General features: G+C 37.5%; 1 protein-coding gene and 1 pseudogene across 1 annotated transcript in view; one reads left to right on the forward strand and one right to left on the reverse strand.

The window, feature by feature from the left end:
- The window catches only part of PLCXD3 (phosphatidylinositol specific phospholipase C X domain containing 3), a 136,524-nt gene that overhangs the window by 96,743 nt on the left and 16,948 nt on the right, over positions 1–22,833 (forward strand). The window lies entirely within an intron of this gene.
- LOC119261267 (U6 snRNA-associated Sm-like protein LSm3) lies at positions 14,355–22,662 on the reverse strand (annotated as a pseudogene).

Genomic DNA, 22,833 nt, shown 5'->3' on the forward strand with positions numbered 1-22,833 from the left:
GAAATGTATGTGTGTGCTTGTGTGTCTGTGTGTGTTGAAAGAAATGAGGAAAAAAATAATGAAAATAAGTAGAAACCTCATCTAGCACCAGTGAGAGCAACCTCTCTTACTCTTGCCCTAGAAGGAGACGTTCATGTGAGTGTGTCCTTATCTCCCAATTTAGGATAGAGAGAAAGCACTCACTACCCAATTGGGCAATTTCTCACTGAGTTTCAAAACTTGTAGCTTGCTCCAGGCTTCATAATCTCTTAGTGTTTTCCTTGAGGGCTTTCTTTGGCATTTGTAGTGGTACAAGTATTTTATTTTTTCTCAGCATTGTGTGGTTTATCCCTGGAATAGCTGGGGCCTTTGTCATTCTATAAATCTTCCTAAAAATGTAGGCAAGAACATAGTTATGTTGAGAGAGAAGAAATATAACCCACTCGATTACTAGGTTGTAATTTACTCTTTGACCTAAAAAAAATTTTGATTTTTTTCCTTTTCAAAGTGCACCAAAGTAGTTATTTTCAGGGTCCAAGCACAACAGTCCAACCATTTATCAAGTGAGACAGCTGCTCAGTCCACAAGAGCATATCATGACCACACTGAGGTCTTGGGGTGGGGACAGAGGAGGCATGGTGTGGTGTCTTCAAACTTTGCCCCCTGTCCTTGGGCTTCAGGCTAATCTTGGAATGTGAGATTTACATAAGAGACACATTTAGAGGATGATTGTAAAGGCAGGACAGGCCAATGAGCAGGTTTTTGGATCCAGCAGACCGGGTAAAGGAGGAATCGGAGTCCTCAGTGGTTTTTTGCAGGCTTTTATTGGGATTTACCAGGTACACGGCAGACAGAGGGGCTGGGGTCCGGGAGGCTAGCAGGCCTCCCAGCCCCCAGCAAGCCTTCACTCGGGCCTCTCCGGCCTTCTCTCACGTTCTCTCTGCTCTTCTCATGGCTCTGCTTCTCTCTCGGCTTCTCTGCTCCTGCTGGCATCTCCGTGATGCCGCCCTTAAAAGCCCAGTCTCAGCCCAGGTGAATCCCATCTACCTAGGCCCACACCCTACTCCAGGTGCCCGCCATCAGGCATGCATTCAGGACCACAAGGTTCCGTCATCTATCCTAATGGCGGGAGGGCAGAAAAGCCTGATACTTTTTACTTTACCCTACAGTGATGCAAGATTGGGTGTCCAAATTTGTGATTAGATTTCATCCTGTAGTTTGTATATGCTATGAGAGTTCAAAAGAAGAAAAGATGAAAGGAGTGACTTCTTCAATATCTCAAGACAGCAACACACACCTTTCCTGTCCTTTACCTTTCCTCAGAATGTTAATGTTTTGCTCCAGTATCTGGAGCAAGTCTGTTTTACTCTACTAAAACGTGATGTTTTTGTGGTTGTCTAATCATTGACCCTTAAAAATGAAAAAACACATTTTTTCTAAGGTAGAAAATTGTGCTTGGTTTAAGGAACATTTCCAGACAACAATGTGCAGACCAGACCAGAAATTGAGAATCTGTGGAGGTTTGAAAGATCCAGCCATAGACATCTAATGCTCCTGTGCTTACTGGTGTTAGTGACAGCTGTTTATGAGAGCAGAGAGTAAAGCAAAACCACTAGGTGAATGAGATCTTGTTTGACCACAAAATTCAACAAGTGCATGAGAAAAATTGATAGTTACTTGTTACATATTTTAAAAATTGTTTTTTAAAAAAACTTTAAAAATTGAGATTGAAAAATATGCTCTTAAGCTTGACATCTGTCCTACATAGTGCATGTGCCAAGAAATACTCCATTATTATCAAAAGTGTATATCAAAAAGTATATTCCTTCAACTTATTGAATCAGCTTGACAACTAGGGAGCCAGCTTTGGGACTCCTGGAAGGCAGCTGAGAAGCAACCTTTTGACAAGTGTGGTTGGCCTTTGTGCTGTTTTTTCCTCTCCTCCTCAGTTTTGCTGCGAGCAGGGACAATTCTGTAGCAACTTGGCAAAATGAGAGTGCAGGAAGTCCCAGCTGTTCTTGCCCCAGCTGTCTCTGAGATCTAATAATACAGGGTGGGAATAGCACATCTCCCTAAAGAGCACACACATTTTAAGTTGCTTTAATTTTCCTGCCAATTAGACTTTTAAGATGCCAAATGCATCTCCAGGCAACCTCTGTCATGATTTAGGACCCTTTGGTAAAGGGGCCTGAGGCAAAGGGAGATTTTCAAGTAGCAAAATAGCATGAAAAAAATGGACTCTTTTGTCCCTTGGTTACAGGGGGACATACTTTCCCCCTAACAACCCTAGAAAAATACACCTACTTACATTTGTTTATGGAAGCATGAGGATCCAGGGAGATTAACACTGATGTGAGTGAAAGTTGTACAGTCATGGGAAGTGGGTTTCTCAGCATTTCTCATTAGGCTGTTTTGGACAGCCTAATGCTGTGCTGTGAGGAGCTGTTCTGTGCTTTGTAGAATCTTCAGAAGCTTCTCCGGCCTTATTAGGTTTCAATAGCAACTTTTCTCCAATCATGACAATCAAAAAATGTCTCCAGACATTAGCAAATACCTCCCCACCTTGGGTAAGCCCTGGGGGGTGGGTGTGAAAAATGCCTCCAGGTTGAAAACCACTGGCCTACAGCAGCCATTGCACAAAAGATCTATAACACTCACATTTCCTGGAGCTTAATTTCTTTATTTGTTAACCAGATGATGCCAATTGCCCAGGGATTAGGGGAACATAAAATATTTAGTTATGCAGCTTGTTTTTTGTTCAAACGAATGTGCCAAAATTAAGGCATTTCCAGTGTCTGCTGCTACCTTCAGATTAGTCACCTTGGGAATTTATTCATCATTTCAAGTGATGCTGAAGCAATTGTAAGAATAGTTTTAGTGGGAGAGGGGTAAATCTTTGTCCTTTGAAGGTGAATTGTTTTTTTTTAAACAATATAAACTCTTTCAGAGCCAAATTTAGTAAATAAGGCGGTTGAGTAAAGCAAATGAGTACTGTTTGGAGTCAAAATCCAAGTGGAACAGTAATGAAATTGATTTTTCTTATGTGCCTTGTGAATATTCTCTGAAGGCAATTTCAATAGAGGAGCCATAAAAAGATTTTGAGTCATCCTACCATAGATAGGATAAGTGAACAATCATCTCCATGGGTAGCAATTCTGAATGATAGTCACTTTCAGCTTATAAATTTGGGGGGTTTTTACAAAATCCAGAAGTCATATCTCATGAAATAAGATAATGCAAGAGAAATGTTATTGATTCTTAGAAAAATGTCTTTTGTGAAATATGTTTATTACTCTGTATATTCATGAGATCAAACAATAGATATTTACAGAAACTTTACTGAGTCTGTACTAAGTGTTTGCACTTCAAAATGATTAAAACACAGTCCCTTGTTCTAAGGTGGTTTGTTTCTAGTGGGGAGACACATGATTCATTTCAAAATCATGTGAAGCAGGTATTTACCTGGTTTCCAGCGCTGTCACTTACTGTGTGAGCAGGAGGAAGTCAGTCACTTAATTTCACCTGACTCCAGTTTCCTGATCTTATAAAGATATTCACCAACTTTCGTCTCCTTTTCTGGCATCAGTACTTGACTCTGGTACCAATGCTAGTTCCTAAGGGCACACTTATTAAAGGAAAATCTAATCATATGGTATCTAAATGCTAGCCACTCGTTCCATTTGAATCATTACTAAAACAGGAAAAACATGCCCAACTAGATGTTCACAAACACCAACTGTTGAGAGACCTGACTTGTTATTGGGGGTTCATTATTAAAGAATGATCATAAAGTAAATGAATCATTCTGACTTCCTACTACCTGGACTATGCAGGATTGTATAAACCTGGTTGACCAGAAGTTGCTTTGTCCTAGAAAACTAGTAAGCAATGGAAAGTGAATTAAAATATCTACATTTAAAACTTAACTCATAAATCCTCTGATGTATAAGTTACTGAAAAAAAATGTGATTGACATCCATAAACTTAATTATCTATGGTTTTCAGGTTGTCATTTTCTGGCCTCAACAGCTTCAACTATAAGATACAGATTGGAATGAGAAATGTTATGTTTCAAATGACTAGAATATATGTATTATAGAATGTATATATACTAGAATGTGTGTATGTGTGTGTGTGTGTATATATATATATATATATATATAGTCTCATTTTAGATCCCCTAACAGCTGAATGATTCGGATATTTTCATTTCTATTTTATATATTAAAAAAAAAAATGAGACTTAGCAAAGGAAATCAACTCACCCAGCATTACACAGCATCTATGGTAGAACTGAGATTCAAGCATATGTCTGTCTGGCTTTAGAGTCTATGCTTCATTTTTACCCACTACACATCACATTGCCTTTTGAGTTGTCTCTGATTAGGTCCTGAAATTAAGAGTCTTTTCAAAAGTAACCCAAAGCAGTAATATGAAAGTATCACATATTTACAAACAACTTCAAAATGAAAGATAAGAAAATGTTTATATCTAATTCCAAATTCAGGGAATTTAAATGATAAACAACTTAAAAATCCTGGCAGATGAGTAGCTTTCCCCAAGATGTGAAAGTGGTTTCTAAAGAGTGTCACTGATTCTTATCCAGAATATTTTAAAATTCACAATGCTTCGGGGATAGAGGAAAAGGCAATCCAATTTTCAGTTTATCTCCTTTAGTCAGTGCACTAACTGACATGCTAAATAAGAAAAATAAGTCTGGTGTTCTGTTTGGTGGCTTACCCAAAGAGCAGCTACCTCCATCTCTAGTTTTTAATTTTCCCTTGTGAAAGGCTTGTTGAAGCAAGAGTTTATATTTTATAAATGTAATAATAAATTCAAGATTACAGTAGTTAATTTGTAAAAAAAAATTCCTTTTTTAACTCTGCTCTTTCTATGGCATGTATATGTAAAAAAAAGTAATAACTTGTTAGAAAGTAACTGATAGCCATGAGATCCAGAGGAGAGTGGCAAAGTAGGCTGTCCATTCTTCCTTTATTTATCTTCCTTTCTTCCTTTATTTATCTTCCATCTGAGGAGTGACTGAATAGGTTGTCTCTACATTCCATTAGGCACCTCATTCAGGTTTCCAGAGTAGTTTAAGCACTTTAGAGTTTTCACTCTAGACACAGAACTACACCTGTCCCGACACTGCAAGCTGTCATTGTCCATCTTGAGCAAGTAAGTTCCTTAAACTCGCTGAGCCTCAGTTCCTCCTCTGTAACATGGAAATGAAAATACATCTACCCACAGATGCTACCGTGAAGTATAGACATGATTATCACACAAGATATTTAGCTCAGTGCCTGGTACATACTGAGTGATCAATAAATACTGCTTTCATTGTTATTATGAACAGACTATTTTTATAAGGACATTCAATGGCACTCCACTAAATTAAAAGAGTAAATAATTCTCTTTGAGAACCTACTTTCCTGGGATGTGTTTCATTATGGAGACTCATTAAGTTTCTTTAAATAGAATCATTATTACAGAGCTTATTATGATTTGGATTTTTTGATAGACGTGGTCACACATAATCAGTCCATATACTAATTATCAAATATCATTTGTCCATCTTGCAACAGATACCTTGGGGTTTTGTTTTTCTCTGACATTAATATTATCAATTTTTATTATTTTTTATTATTATTAAATATTTTCTTATAATTATTTTTAGAACTAAGCTTCAATCTGTCACAGCAATTCATATATCATAACTATTAGGTATTTTCTGAGTAGTTTAGGAGGCCAGATAACATAGAATGTAATAAAAGATAAATAGTTAAGTACTCCAAACAGGGAACAAATATTGCATATTTTAAGAAATCAGTTAATATCTGATGATTTAGTAATTGACGAATGCCACCTTAAATTATGCCAATAGCAATTTTTAATTGAGAATACTGTATTCTAAAAATCATTCTCTGGTATTACCAAGGAGTAAAGAGTAGGCACAATTAATGGTTTAGATACTTGTCCTTCAGAGGTCTATTAACATTAGGTAATGTTGACTGAGAGCTGTTCGGAGAAAGACATGTTGTCATTAATCACCACATTCATAAATATATGAACCAACTCAGCAGATTCGGTTGCAAGTCAGCAAATGTCCATCTGAGGGTTAGGTCAAACATGTCTGCATTCACTTGGTTGTGACAGTAATATGGATAATGGCTCACTAAGTTGCTTCTAGGGTCACTGTCACCCTTGGTGACAACTTGTTGTAACTGGGGTAATTGGGCAGCTAATTCCAGTATATAATGGTGGGCCCTTGAGATATGTGAGTTTTTGCACCTGGTATGGCTCTCCATTCCTGTTTGCCAGGTAACTTGTAAAAGCACCAGTTGACTCTCCAGATGGCATGGCCTCGTCAGCCTTTCCCATTTCAGCCTGTCAGCAGGGAGATGGGAAATGAGGATGATCCCTCTCATCTCTAGGAGTCGCTTCCCTGGGAGGTTGCAGTGAGGGTTCACAGCATGTGTTTCAGAATTCATTACGGACCACCTTATGTTCAGACATGGGGCTCTGTACACTGGATTATATGCCAACTGGATTTCAATGAAAAGCCATTTAAAATTTTTAAAATAGAGGTTCACATAGTTTGGATGTTTTTGAAGTCTTCAATTAGTAAGACGTTTAATATTTGTTAATGAAGAAACAACTAAAACGAGTGACCCAAAAGTCAGCTAATAACAGCACTGGAACAATTGATCCCTATGATCTTAGATCCACATACCTGAAATGTCTTGCCAAAAGTCACCTAGCTGATTTTTACCTATAACCAAAATTTCCTATAATCATGCCCAGTTTTCTCTCCACTAACACAAGGCCATCTCCTAGTGGTAATATCTAGAAAGGTAGTAAATTTCGCAGGGATGTCAAGATGCTCTGGTTTTTTTTTTTTTGTTTGTTTGTTTGTTTATTTGTTTGTTCTATAAGAAGTGACTGGGAAGTGAAGGCAAATGACTACTTTTGCAATCATTTCATACATGTCAAAAATTGAAGCAAAGAAACCATTTGATATCCAAAAAAACACAATACATTTATAGAGAAGTAAATAAGCCCTGAAGTGTGGTGAGCACAAGTTATTTTCTTCTTTTCTTAATATTATCCTAACCTAAGCTTAAGCCTCACCCATTTCCCCATCATGGTCCATGTCTTACATGTAATCCACTCTTGTGACTAGGAATAACAGAAACTTGGTTTGTATCTGTCTGCAGTCAGTTAGGAGTTTTTTCTCTGGACAGATAGAATTGCACCCACCTGGAGGTAAGGAAAAAAAGATGCTGCATTACAGAAAATACCAGTCGTTCATATAGCATAGCATTTGGGATTAGAGACAGAGATAAGTCTAGGGAAAGGAAAATACTTCATATTATGAAGGGTCTTTTCTGTACTTCATACTTAGAAAATTTGGGGTTTTCTTGAGAACAAATTGAAGGGTTTTATGTAGGGAAAAATACGATCAGATATGGATTTAGGCAAGTCATTCTCTCTACAAAGAAGTGACTACAGAAATTTTGTCTAGTTTTGTTCCCTAGCATCTAGATTTGTTATCAAATGAGGCTATGGTAATAATTTAGATATTATATGATGCTGAACTAATGTGGTGGCAGTAGGGCTTAAAAGAGGTGGGTAAAGGACTCAAAGGTGGTAGTGAGATATAATTGTGAATAGGGAGGACGTTTATTTCAAAATAAAAGCATGGGTTTGTGCCTTGGGTTACTCATGATATATCCACTGAGGTTGGAAGTATTAGGCATAGAGCAGGCTGAGGGAATAAAGTTAAAATTCTGCCTTAAATAAGTGAATTAGGGCCTCTCTGGTGGTGCAAGAGGTTAAGACGCAACCTACGAAGTTATCCACAGCCACTGCACCACGAGTTCAATCCCCAGCCAGGGAGCTAACCCACATGGTGCTGCAGAACTCTCCTGTCTCGCCTGCTACTCCCCTCAGCAGTGTATTTCAATCAATCTGCCTGTTCTGTTCCCCACTCTGTCTCTGGTGAATCCTCTCACCCCCACACCTCTGGCCTGTACCCCAGTTCTTGTATCCATAAATAAATAAATCTTTAAAAATAAATAAATATGTGAACTAGAAGAGCTTTGAAGGACAGCTAAGTCATGGTGACCATAAGTCAGCCTGGATAGGAGGGCTAGAAACTCTTGTTTGGGAAGCTACTGTCATGTGGATGGGAATTAAAGCTATGGGGATAATGAGATCATTGAAAGAGAGAAAATCCAAAAAGAAGAACTCTGACAACTACCTTACTTTAGGTTTGGGCAAAGGAAAAGTGGTTACAGAAAAATTTAAGAGGTGACACAGGTTGAAATCAATACATAAGAGGAATCACTTCTCAGAGATCAAAGGAGGAGATTTCTAGAAGAGAGACACATATTCTAAACCCTGAGGTTATAAAGATAAAAGAAACATAATCCTTCCCTGGATATGTTCCAATTTTGGTTAAGGAGGAGACAATTTAAGTAGAAAATTCAGACCAATTAATACTTAAAGAAATAAAATACTGCAGGAGCCAAGAACTTCTACAAATCTCTGTACTCCTAAGTTTCCAATTAAAGTAAACTCAGAAGTACATGAAAGAATCCTGAACAATTATCTAGTGAGTTGTTTCACAGCACAGCATGACTCTATTTTACTTAATAATTTGTTATATGTCTCCCATGAAAGGAATTGAAACTCCGCAAAGGCATAATTTCTTACTTCTGTGATCCCAGTGCCTAGAACTGTATTTGATATATTGTAGATGCTCAGCAAATATTTGTTGAATGAATAAAAGACAGTAATACATCTGAACAATATGTGTTAACCTCAGGCCACATCTAAGAAAATCTAGTTATATAAAAACTTTATAAAAATTCATTTTTTCTTATGTTTGGCTCTGTCTCTTCAAAGTAAGTGCTGAAAATACTGATTTTTTTTTTTTTTTTTTATAGAGGCATGCTTTATTTATTTTTTTTTGTTTGCTGGTTTGTTTGTTTGTTTTGTTTATACATGCACTGGGTACAGTCAGAAGCACGGGAGGGTGAGAGAATTCACCAGAGCCAGAGCGGGGAGCAGAGCAGGCAGAAGGACCGAAGTACACTGCTGAGGGGGGCAGCGGGCAGCAGGAGAGGTCTGCACGCCATGTGGGACCCTCCTCCAGTGGCCGGGGAGCAGCCGGGGATCGAACCGGCGCCGCAGAGGCCGCGGGCAGCTTCGCAACCCAGCGCTCAACCGCTGCGCCACCGGGGAGGCCCTGAAAATACTGATTTTTGACTGAAGGTCTAGTATTCTCTGCTTACTTAACCAAGAGTTCACTGTATCAGGAGACTATGCATTGCTTTAGCAAATCTTTTTTTTTTTTTTTTAAGATTTGTTTATTTATTTATGCAAGCACTGGGTACAGTCAGAAACGCGGGAGAGTGAGAGAATTCACCAGAGCAGAGCGGAGAGCAGAACAGGCAGACTGACGAAGTACACTGCTGAGGGGAGCAGCAGGTGACAGGAGAGGTATACACGCCATGTTGGACCCTCGCCTGGCTGCCGGGGATCGAACTGGTGCTGCAGAGGTTGCGGGCAGCTTCGCAACCCAGCGCTCAACCGCTGCGCCACCAGGGGAGGCCCAGCAAATCTTCTTAGTCAAATGGTGTCTTTTATTCATGTCAGAAAATCTTCATATTTTCTTGCTCTTTAAAGTTTTTCACTAAGGATTCTCCTTCAAATAGGTTCAATTCTGACAAGAGTTCTATAGTAAGTAATGACACCAAGAGCCTTTTTTAAAATTAACTCTAATCATTTAGAATTTTTCTAGAAAATTACCTGAAACATCAAAAAAAAACATCAAAAAAAAATTACCTGAAACATCAAAAAAAAAAAAATCCAAATGAATTACTTGTTAAAAAGAACCATTTTTCTCATTTTGAATTCTTTAAACAAAGCATTCTTTGGTTGTCAAGAATTGTTCAGATGTATGTTTGTTTTTTCCTTGAATAACCCAAAGACAGATGGGTCTTAAAATTTTCCCTTTACTAATATGGAATTCTGAATAAAGAAATGTGGTTTGTTCAATGGATTGCTACCTTCATTTCAACAAGCACATTAAGAAAAATAGGCAGAGATTTATGATGGTCAATTTCCATTCATTCATACCTCAAGCACTTGCTTTTACCAACATTCGCTGGATGTTGTCCATTTAAAGTTAAATATAATACTGTCTCTACCCTCGTGGACACAGGAAATATTTCCAAGAAAACTTCACAGAGAAAGTGACTTCTGATCTGAGAACCAAGTTGAGTAAAAATTTTCCAGATGAATTTTCAGGAAAAGGACATTTGAGACAGAAGGAAAGCTATAAGCAAATGATAGGAAGCATGAAATAAGTAAGAATATATAATGTGCTTAATGGTTCTTGAACATAAATTCATATACAGGAGGGGAAGATAAAAATTAGAAGTTTAAAAGAGGTCAGACATTGGGGTGAGACCCTTGTGCCAAGACTTGCAATTGACAAAGGAGACACAGTTCTTTACTGCACAATTTTAAATACATACCTACATAAGGAAAGTGGATCTGTGGTTACAATCCATACTGTTACTAGTTTCATCATTAGCCAAGTTCATTGATTAACTTCTCAGGCTCTGGCCATTCTTGGAAGCAGGCCAATTCTGGTCTCATTAAGCCTACATAATTTAATACTGGAATAGATAAATTAGGTAAAAGTGACCTAGTTCTGAAATGTAGTCGCTGAAATTAAATACTCACCCTGCCAGAACACTGCAATTATTTTACTCCTTTTTTCAAATGTTCCCTCAAAAAATTAAATGGCCCATTTCTCACATATTTTAGACCAGCAAAGTAAAGCATGGGAGTTAATGATATGATTTAGTTGTAAAATTATCTGGACTAGAACCAACGTCTTGAGACCAAGATCTGTTTGGTCTTCAGTGGGATGAGCAGTAATAATATCATTAACCTTGTTTTTACAAGAATGAATGACAAACAATGTATTGCACTGAAGGGAGTGAAATTCGGGAATTTGAAAACTGGAAGGGATTTTTAAAAATATTTGTTATTTATGCATACAGGAACTTGGGTATGGGCCAGAGGTATGGGATGAGAGGATTCACCAGAGACAGAGGGACAGAACAGGCGGAATGACTGAAATAGATTACTGAGGGAAGCAGCGGGTGAGCCAGGAGAGGTCTGCTATGCCATGTGGGTAGCTCCCAGGCCGGGGATCAAAATAGTGCTGCAGTGGCTGCAGATAGCTTCATAGGTTGCATCTTAAACCCTCGCGCCAGCAGGGAGGCCCTGGAAGGGAATTTTTTTTATTGTATTATTTTTTTCTTCATATAATATTGGTATACACGTCATACCACATATGATTAGAGGTATCAGTTCTTACCTCTTTGGTCTATGTCCCCGCACCACACCACCACCAAAGCACCCCAGTCCTTCACCATGGTCCATTGTGCCCTTTTGTCCACTAAAGAGCAGGAATAATTTTTTTTGGCAGAGGTTTTCACTTCCAGAGTTGCAGTAAGGATGTAAATTTGTCAAAACTAATTACCGGTCCCAAATTTTTTAACAAATGAAGATTTAAAAAGGAACTTAAAGTACAAATAAGAGATTTTGGTTTGTACAATGTATTAGCAGACTTTAAGAGGCAATTTTCTGTGACAATAATACTGCCTATAATTATTTGGTGTCATATATCTCTGTGGTTCTTTCCTCAATCTTAAGTGTTCTAGAATAGATACCCAGGAAAATTTTCTTGACCTAGTCTTTGGACAGCATAGCACTGGACTTTCTTCATTCATTTGTCTCCTCAGATCACCCTTACTGTATTCTGGTAAGGAAGATGACATTTGTATTTAATTACTCAGCTCTCCATTACCTTGGCAGTCCTTCTAATGGAGTATATCTAAGCCCTAAGAAGAGAGATAGAGTCCCATGAAAATTCATTCTATCCTTGGCATAGTGGAGACACACCCTGTTAGCCTAAAATTATATCCCCTACTCTTACAAGTTTCATGTGGGTAAAAAGGAAAAAGTGGAGGAAAAGAGCAAGAGAAAGATTTTTAGGGAGACAGGGGTGGGCTAGGGGAAGTGTAACAAACAGCACTTATAACTTGTGCTGTGGATTTGTCTGAAAGCAGACATGTCTTATTCATTTCCGGTGAGTAAAGAGGAGAAACTGGGGCCTCCCCGGTGGTGCAGCGGTTGAGCGCTGGGTTGCGAAGCTGCCCGCGGCCTCTGCGGCGCCGGTTCGATCCCCGGCTGTTCCCCGGCCACCGGAGGAGGATCCCACATGGTGCGCAGACCTCTCCTGCCGCCCGCTGCTCCCCTCAGCAGTGTACTTCAGTCCTTCTGCCTGCTCTGCTCCCCACTGTGGCTCTGGTGAATTCTCTCACCCTCCCGCGCTTCTGACTGTACCCAGTGCATGTATAAACAAAACAAACAAACAAATATAATTAATAAATAAACATGCCTCTATTTAAAAAAAAAAAAAAATAAAAAAAAAAAAAAAAAAAAAAAAAAAAAAAAAAAGAGGAGAAACTGTAAGAATGAAAGAATTGGGCTCGTAAAATGAGGGCTGTGCAGGAGAGCCTAAGGTGGGCTTAGGGCATTTCCAGCTTAGTTATTTCTAATATACTCATTGTAAAAATGACCTGGAGTATTTTAATGCAATGGGTACTTAACCAGCATTTAGCAAAACTGCACACTGAGCTGTCGAATTTTGACCCAAGTGTTGAATCAATTTAGACTTTGTTGTGAAAATAAGAACAGACTGCTTCTGGTGTTTACTACACGGAGAAGAAAGACAGCAGATCCTCAGCCTGGCACAAGACAAATTCACTTCCCAAGCTCGTTGGTAACTTGAAGTTAAATATGTTCTATGTGGATTCCTTAAACACTTGAACATGAAGGAGCCTTTTCAGGATTATATGATGTCATGACATAGTGAACAGTGGAAAATTCCAGCATGGAAGGTAATTGGGGTCTTCATCGACCTCACCCATTGCAAAATTGTGTGCACACAGACATTAGCTTGACCGAGTAGGCTAGAAGCACAGAGCTGTATATAGTTTCTTAGAACTAAATAGTGCAGGAACTAAGAAAAACATAAAACTTCATGTTTACTGGAACCCTCCAGAAGCTTGCCTAAGTGGTTTTGAGTACAATCAAGGCAGTAAGTAGAGTAAGCAGAGTGCTAGTGGATGAAGAAGGGACTAGTAGCCTGTGGGTAGGGTGATTGTAAGATATTGTGATATGTGTGATTGGACTGTAATATTTAATTGCTTAGTTTTAATATTTTCAAGTGTGCAGCAAAAAAAAAAATCTAGCATTTTTAAAGTGTTGTTTAAATCCCCAAAGTGCAAGAACCACTGCTTTAAATCCTTTAGGCCATTTCATGGAAAACTGTGGGATGCTTCTGACAACTACTAACCTCCACCTCCACATCCCCCAAGAAGTCGGATGTGCTCTATTTGCTACAATTTTAAGCAACTTTGATTTCTTGGGGATAATGTTCTTTTAACACACTCTGTGGCAGAATATAGTATAACAAAAGGTTAAAGAATTCCATGCAATTTTCCCAAGGAGAGTACTTGATATCTCTGAATTTGGAAGAAGTTTTATTCCTGAGAATGACAGCCCACCATAGGAGCTGCTTGATTATCAAAATGATACTTATTTCCTCTAGACATAAAACTTGGAACTTCTGATTGCTCCTTTGTTCCTAAAAATCATGTTTAATATCCTAACAGCCTCTAATGAGCCCAACCAAATTTTGTTTTTTTAGATTTTATTTTTATTTATTTATGCACATATGAGCTGGAGTGTAGGCCAGAGGAGTGGAGGGTTGAGAGAGACATAACAGGCAAATCTACTGAAATATACTGCTGAGGGGAGCAGTGGGGGAGACAGGAATGGTCTGCTGCACCATGTGAGTTAGCTCCCTGGCCAGGGATTGAGCTCATGATGCCATGGCTAGTGATAGCTTGATGATGCGAGACTCTAACCCTGTACCAGGGAGACCCACAACCATAATTTTATTTTTTTTTAAATAAAAAAGGGAACAAATTTAATTTAAAGGAAAAAAAAGTGTTTGAAAAAAACAGCTGGAGCAAATTAACTCCTGAAAAGACTTTCTGTCTTGTTGACCCCATTTATTGGAAGAATTGGAGAAAAATAAAAATGCCATTTAACTTAAGACTTTGTGAGTTATCTGCCAATCAACACATTTCAGGAGTGGAAAAATCCTTGATCATTTCTTAATATCAAAATTTACGCAGGTGTCTCTTTTGAATATCTTCTACTTTTAAAGAGCAATCACACAAAGTCTCCTATTTTTCATATGGGATAAATTCTTTGTTTCAGCCAACTCTCAGTGGAGGGGCAACTAGAAAAATACCATCTCCCTGGACAAAGAGCATCAGGATATTTCATTTTGTTGATTTATAGATTTCTTCATAGGTTTCCTCATCAATTTCTATAATAGTTATAGTTTCTTCCACATCTCCCAATATCATATTTAAATGTTGATCATAAGCATGTAATCTGTCTCGAAGCTCTCTGTCATTTCTCATTTTCACATAAATTCGTTCATCCATGCTGAGCCTAATGAGATCCAGGGGTTCTTCTACAGTGTTCATAGTTTATTGCTGGTCTACCCCAAGTTTCAAACCCTGAGCCTTTCCCGCCTCTTATGAGAGCACAGAGCTGAACAACCACGAGAACAATTTTCTGACCACTTAAATTCTGGATGGAATTAAGGGTCATCATCTTGTATGCACATATGCAGAACTGGTAATCTACAGGTATTTAGAATCTTTCTTATGCTTTCCACTAAAGTGAATGTAATTGTCTGTTGATGGATGTTGTCAGTAATACAGGAAAGATTAGCTGTTACATGCAATCATTTAGGGATTTTGAATTATGTTTTAGGTCCAGTAATTAGATCATTGGAGCAAGTACTTAGATATGTGATTTGACCTTGTTAGTTTCTGCCACTTTTTACTACCCCTGGCTGAATTTCCAGTGCTCAGGATTTGCATACTTTCCCTAAAAGTGGTGACTTATTCCCACCCCTACACAGTTTAAAACTCTTCTCTTTGCCAGCCACTCCTGGAGCAACTGACATATTTTGATGCTCCCCTTGCCTTTTTACTTAGTGAAACTGCATTTTAGAGACTCCCAAGTAGTTAATGTATTTAACATCACATTTGAACCCAATACCAAAACAACAGTTAAAAAAATATATTTTCATAATGTGCTCTAAAATTAAACAAAACAAGTCAAACCCAATACTCCAAGTAATTAGTTCTGTTTGTAAGTCATCATTTTATATGATGGTTATGGCATTTCTGGAAAAAATATTGCAGAGTTGGAAGAACTTTTGTTCTTACATTGGCAAAACACACTGTTTTGTTACTTAACTAGTGAAACTAGTAACCACAAGTAAAACTAGGGTAAAGTTTCAAAATTGCAAAAAGCTACCAGAAAAAAACTGGGTATTTTCCTGTTTCCTACACCAGCTCAAAAACCCTATTCTCATTGAGGTGACATCAGATAAAAAGACACAAAATGAGTCCCTGACGGGATTCCTAACTATATCACTATTACATCTTTCTTCCTGTATTTTAAGAGGATGGTACAGTGAGGTCCATTTGAGACCTCTCTTAGACCATACTATCACACAAGTAGACATGTTTTTGTTTTGAAATAGCTGCTCTCCAAATTCATTGAGGGAATGAGACTAATACTATCAACTTACCTCACAAAGTGAAAAACACTTTACAATGGAGAGCCCATGAAGCGTTAAGTAATCATTTGTAAAAAAGTATTTGTTCTCCAAATACATGCTAGAGCTATAGAAAACATCTCTACAATATCTCTCCTGAACCGCTTTTGCTTAGTGCTTTGGAGTGGCACTGAATAGCCTTGGCAGGATTGTCTGTCTTCCCTGGACAGTGATGGCCAAACTGCACATGCTGATGTCATCACTACTGGAAGGGGTGGCATGTGGGGAAGCAAAGGTAAGAGTGGCAAAACCAGCTATTTTCTTTTTCTTTCTTTTTTTTAAAGATTTATTTATTTGTGCATACAAGAACTGGACTACAGGCAGAGGTGTGGGGGTGAGAGGATTCCAGAGACAGAGTGGGAAACAGAACAGGCAGACTGTCCGAAATACACTGCTGAGGGTGAGTCAGTAGAGGTGTGCTGCACCATGTGGGTAGCTCCCTGGTCAGGGCTCGAACTCATGCTGCAGTGGCTGCGGATAGCTTCATAGGTTGCGTCTTAACCCCTTGCACCACCAGGGAAACCCTAGTTTCTTTTTCTTGATGGAAAAGTTACCCCTCTGGGGACAATTTTTACTTTTCTCTGTCTTTTCATCTTGCTCCTGCTTGGTGATTCTTTGAATAATCTTGTCTCCACTTGGTCAATGTTAGAATAAAGAAAGCTTGAGACAGCTGCCATTTGGGTCAAAAATGAGAGAGAAGAAAGTGAAGCTGAAGGCCAGGATGAATTTGAGTTGGTCTCACATATCCTCTGCTAAGATCTATCAAGATCAGAAATAATTCTAGACTGATAAGCACCACGTACAAACACTCATGTATGTACACACACACACTCACACTACTAAGTTATAATCTATATCAGAACATTATGTGGACCATACATATGTATTAAATGAATGAATAAACAAATGGTTCAATATATTAGTTTAATGTACATGTAGTTTTTAATTATATGAAGTCAAAGAGAATTTCAATTTGTATTTTTTTTAAGAAACATTTGTTTACAACACTGTATAAGGTTTAGGGGTATATGTTCATACCACTTCAGATGTATGTTACCACATCACACTCACCACCAAGGCACCAATGAGCCTCCACAACAGAGTGTATTGGGCCCTCTCTCGTCTACTTTACTCCCCTACCTCTCCCATTCTGGTAGCCTCAATTCTACAGTCAGATTTTTAGGGTTTGTTTTGGTTTGGTTTTGTCTGTTCCTTTGTTTTGTTCCTCTCTATTCCACATATGAATGAAATAATCCTGTATTAATGATTGGAATTTTTAAAACGTGTCTTACTCAGCATGAATTAGGAGGCTTTTCTTAAATGATATCCAACAAAGTTTGCATGTTTGAGTTGAAAATTTTCCAAAAGGAATCTAGGAATTTTAATATTTAACAATTAGTGGTAATGCATTACCTTCTATTAATTGATGTGAGTCACATGCATCAGTTGCATTTATATATTTACTATCTAAAACAATTTATAGGCAAACTAAGGAATTAAAAATTTAGAAGACCAAATTAGTGAGGACTGCTAAATATAAAATCTATGAGTAAACTATTTCCTTATGTGACAAAGTAGAAATATTTTTTTCATTTTAGAGCAAATATTTCTTTAACTTATACTTTGACCAGTTGGATTTCATATTTTCATTTTGCTATGGGAAAAGAATCTGGAAAATGTGAAATGTCCTACCTTTTATTTTAATAAGAGCTGAAGAAAACTAATTATTGTAATTATTGAGTCTACACTTTCTAAAAATAAGTTGTATTTCTGGATGGTTGACTTGGTGCTTATGCTTTTGGTCCAATATGTCAATGAAATATTGGACAGACTACCATTTCCTTCTTCTGTCTTGTGTTTGTGGAGGTGATTCTAAATGCTGGCTTTCTGCTTGCCTTTTATGACCAATTTATTATTCATGTTTTAGAAGTCCATCTGAAATAATCCCTTTTATACATGCCCATTAATTCACAGCATCAATTTAGAAATACTATTTTTTTCAGTCCAAGATAATGTTTTATAACCAATGGAGAATTATAGCTGCTATTTAAAACTTAGTGCAAACACAATATGAGAACAAAACAATATGATATTTTATTTGTATGAAATTGAAATAGATGCCCGAGGTATAAAGAAAATTTTTTTCTTTCCAAACAAATGGATCATTCAATTCAGTTCAAACAAGTAAATAACACAATTCATGGAAATGTTTGCTTTGTGTACAACAAATATATACTTGGACTTTAAGGGGAAATGTTTTAATAAAACTGCAACTTGACATTGAAAAACATTTTCATTAAGATCAGAAAAATGCCAGAATTCACTATTAGCTTATGTCATTCTTTATTTTTTCCACGTTTAAGGATATTGGATGGTCATTGTGAGTAAAACTATTCTTAGTCTAGACATGAGTGATGGCTTAAATGACTTCAATCCAATGTCCAGGATGTGAATATAAATAGAGTTTACTGATTTTTGTGGTTGTACAATGAGGAACCATCTCCTGGGTTAGAATTTTTGACCCTAGTATTGAATTGACCATTTATTTTAGCCAACAAGATGGTACTTACTTTGCATATAAACAACTTAATTTTTCTTTTTCCTAAGAGTAATTCATTTTCAAAATATCCATTGGATACTTGGGAGATGTTTGAATTGTGGGGTTTTTTCCTATTAACACAAGAGATTTTTTAAATAAAACAGCTGGATTTCAAGTAAACAAAAAAAAATCAGATTGTGTAATAAAGGATAGTCCCTCCATTTGAAGGGAAAAAAGCCATACCTTTAATATCTTTAGTCCAACTTCTCTTTATCATTTGTAGGGTATAAAGTGGTCTTCATGTGCCCATGCCCTTAGAAGTCAAACAAGTGGGTCAGTTCCCAGGTTAGGAAGGGTGGAGATTTCTGGACTCAGCATCGAGGTCCCTACAGCTTGTATGAAATTGGAGTGTTTTGACAGCATAGGTGTATTGATGAAATGAGTTCATAATTGTCATTAAACTTTTACATGTTTCTGAAAGGAAAATCTATACTTGCTTTCTAATCACATTCAAATAACTATAGATTTTTGAAACTGCTGATTTTTCTGTTTGAGAACATGCAGACTTAAAGGACCCATCCAGCCACCCACCTTTATTTTCATATTTGTCCACAAATTATCATAGATAATTATCTTAGGCAAAATGAAAAAAAAAAAGATTTCAACTTATTGAAATAATTAAATGTGCTTCAAAATCATTATTTATTTGAATTTTGGAATAAATCAGTTCCTATTTTCAATTGATTTACAATTGATTTGTACTAGGGGTTTGCTACTGTTTTGAAAATTTTTCTACATCATTGCTGTTGACTATTGATATATTTAAACAGAGAATGAGATGTCGAAGCTGATAATAGAATATCCAATTAAACTTACAAAACATTCTGAACATCTTATTTTGTATGTATAGTTGTGTAGCTTCATCTTAATAATCAAACTGCTTACTTGTTCATGATTTTTGAGGCACGGATTTTCTGTATAATCATTAAAGACTTTGGTTGACAAAGTCAGTAACACTTAACTATTGCACAGGTGGTGAAATGGGGCCCATTTTCTGAGTACAAGTTTAGGTTTTCAGGTTTGAACTAGAAACCGTAAGGTCTCCATTTCATATATTCTTCTGAGCTCACTCTCACCACCCAGAACAGTACCTGCACTGCCTACCATGACTTCTCTCATCCAGTGGCCAGTTGTTTAACAGCATTGAATGGAAACTATGGTATCACTAACTAGAAGGACCCCGGACTGAAATATTCTTCTTGAGCTGAGGATACCATGACTTGAAAAATTAAAATATAAATCGTATAGGTAATGGGGAACCATGCTCCCAAAATCACATCTGCAGGCTGCTATGCTAATTTACAAAAGGGACATATCTCTTCTTGATTACCCAGATTTATTCTTGAATAGATAGGTGAGAAGGCAAGATCTCTGTCCCATAATCAAGTTTCATTTATTATGACTGTTGGAACAAAGTATTCTTATGGGTGGTGAAAACTCCAGGGGACAGAGAGAGCTATGGGTTCATGTCTTGAAGAAAGCATGACTAAAGAAGGGCAGCTTTGCAATGCATTCGAGTTGTTTGGTGCTAAAGCAGCATGCTGGAATCTCAACTTACAACTTAAAGGTACACAGTGTCTAGATGTCACCAACTTCATTTTAGACTCAAGTTATTTGAGATTAGCAATATATGGGAGAGATTCCAGGACATGTAAAAAGAAAGCATGATAGCTTTTTTCTACCATGACCTTCACTGTTTCCTCACCATCCTTTATATAATAATGTAAGAGGTATGATGCACAGCTGAGTTAGCAAACAAACATTGAAAACCTAGCAGTAATACAATTTACTTGCAACCTGTTAGTGCAAAATTCACCTGAGGGCCAAGAGGATTTCCAGTCTACATAGTTCCAAATTACACATTTAATTGGAAGAACTTTAATTTGAAGGGCATTTTGTAGTCTTCAAAAGTAGTGACATATCGAAGCTTCCCAAGACCCCTCAAGAGAAGTGCTGTGTTTCCATGTCACACATTGCAAAGAGATGGATAGGTTCTCGCAGTATGGTGCATGTGGGTTCATATTCTTGGTTTCAAGAATGACTTTTGTATAGTCAGGAAGGAAGCTGTCTGTTCTGGACATGAATGAGGGTGGAGTGTGGTGATGTGATGTTTAAGTGGTGTCTTTGTGAATAGTCTGTTAGTGGAAGGATCAGAATCAAGGATTCACAATCCCCATAGTGAATTTCATTGATTTTCCCCCCACATATTCTACTGTATATAATAGTATAATGTGAAAACTAACTCATCATTATGGATCTGTGTTTATTTTTCATCAGAAATAGTAATGGTGCCTCCCTGGTGGCACAGGGGTTAAAGACAGTGCTACCAAGCTCTCGCCAGCCACTGCAGCATGAGTTAGATCCCCAGCTGGCCAGGGAGCAACCCACATGGTGCTGCAGACCTCTCTGTCTCTCCCGCTGCTCCCCTGAGCAGTGTATTTCAGTACATCTGCCTGTTCTGCTCCTCGCTCTCTCTGGTGAATCCTCTCACCTCCTGCACTTCTAGCTTATACCTCAATTCTTGTATACATAAATAAATAAATCTTAAAAAAAAAGAAATAGTAATAAGCAGCATTCAAAATGGTGTTTTAGCAACATCCTTTACATTTATTCAAAATACCTTACTTTGTTAGGCTATTAACATAAGTTTCTGTTTTTGTTTTTGTTTTTGTTTTGTATATCAGATCCTTTTTGTCCCCTAACAGGGACTGAATACTAGGGTTAGGACTACTACAAAATGCATTCTATTGTTAATAGCTATGAAAGCCACACATTTGAAGATATTTTCAAATGATTTCTACTTAAAGACATCCAGTGGGACATGAGTTCCCAATAAAATTAACAGCAACATTTTTTAGGTTCTTTCCTGCTGGTTTCAAGTTTTGGTTGAAAAGCATTCATTTATTCTTTCACTTGAAAATAGCACTGTCCCTCAGAAAAGTTCCCTGTTGGAAAGACTTGAACACCTTGGGAGAAGATTCATCAATCTGAGTTCCTTTTCAAATTTAAACTGAGATTACTTGAAAGAAAAAGTTCCAGACTCCAGTGGTAAAGAATACACTGGACTTTTATCATTGTTCTTGTAACCTAGAGCAGAGGAACTGAGTACACCTGATATTCGAGTTATTTTACAACTTTCAGTTAATTGAGATATTGTCAATTACAGTTATTTGATATTAATATATTAGTAACTGACATATATGTAATTGTAATTATATGTTATATATGTCACATACATCATTAAATACATATTTAATATATTATATTTATATGTATAGTTGCCTCTAGGGTAATTTTGATATTTCCATTTTTTAGTTACTTAATTAGATTGTTTCATAGTATTAAATCAAGTTCAAAATTCAACTGTAGGCAAATGAGGTGATATGAGGCTGGTTATGGTACATGGTCCCTGCCTCTCCCTCTTCCCCAAATGAAACTGCTTCTCTTACAGAGGTACTGCCAAGGACTTAGGAGAGTAGCATCTATACAAAAATGTACAGAAAATGCAATTAAAGTTGTGGCTCTAGAGAAATTTAGAATTTAATTGTGATTCCCAGAAACACACGCACACACTTGCACATGCACCCTGGAGCCTCTTCCTTGAACTTTCAGCAGCTCTCCATGTGCCCTCCAGTACTCCTCTGGCCCTTTATATGGCCACTGTCTTTCCTTCTAGTTTAGTCTGAAATAATCTCATAAGGACTTTTTAAAGACTTCTCCCTCAAATCCCCCCTGAAATAACCCAGGACTGACTATCTGTCATGATGAAACAATTTATTTCACTTTTCTTATGGAGCATTTTTATAGCATTATTGGTAATGGGAAGGGAGGGTTTAATTAAGAAAAAAGGTGTTAGGATCACATTTGCATATGCTTCCCTAAAATACAACCAGATACAGTTGCTAATAACGCTCTTCTTTCAAATGGCCCATTCTATGTTCAATGACTTTTAGAATCAATATCTAGTTAATTAATGACTTAATTAAAACTAAAGTGAGCATAAGTCCTGAGGAAGGACAGCATTATTGTCATTATGTCACCTTGCCAGACCCTGCTTGTGTTCTTGCTTAACTGCAAACTCAGGCAGGTGGATAATTTTCATGGCTAACTAGTCACATGAATATATGATCCCAGTTTTTGAAAAAAATTTATTTACTTGCAGATTTCTCTGTGTCTTAACTCTAAAGGAACTCAGAGGAGACTTACCTGCATGGCCAACATCCCAGGCAATACCACTATTACTGCCAGTAGGAGCTCCCTCCTTCAGCACCAAAAGGTCCATATTTCTCATCTACCTTCAGTCCTTTGTCTCCAGCCACTCTCCAGTATCAGATCACACCTGACTTCCTGGTAGTTCTGGTGTGATATCAGCTCCTGCAGGCTTTGTATCTTCTTTGGAAGTAGAGAAGAGATACCCTGAAGTTAAAAGGGAGAAATATATATATGGTGGCTA

Source organism: Talpa occidentalis, unplaced genomic scaffold (genome assembly GCF_014898055.3).
Source record: "Talpa occidentalis isolate TD23 unplaced genomic scaffold, MPIMG_talOcc4v2.1 talOcc4.6, whole genome shotgun sequence".
NCBI lineage: Eukaryota > Metazoa > Chordata > Mammalia > Eulipotyphla > Talpidae > Talpa > Talpa occidentalis.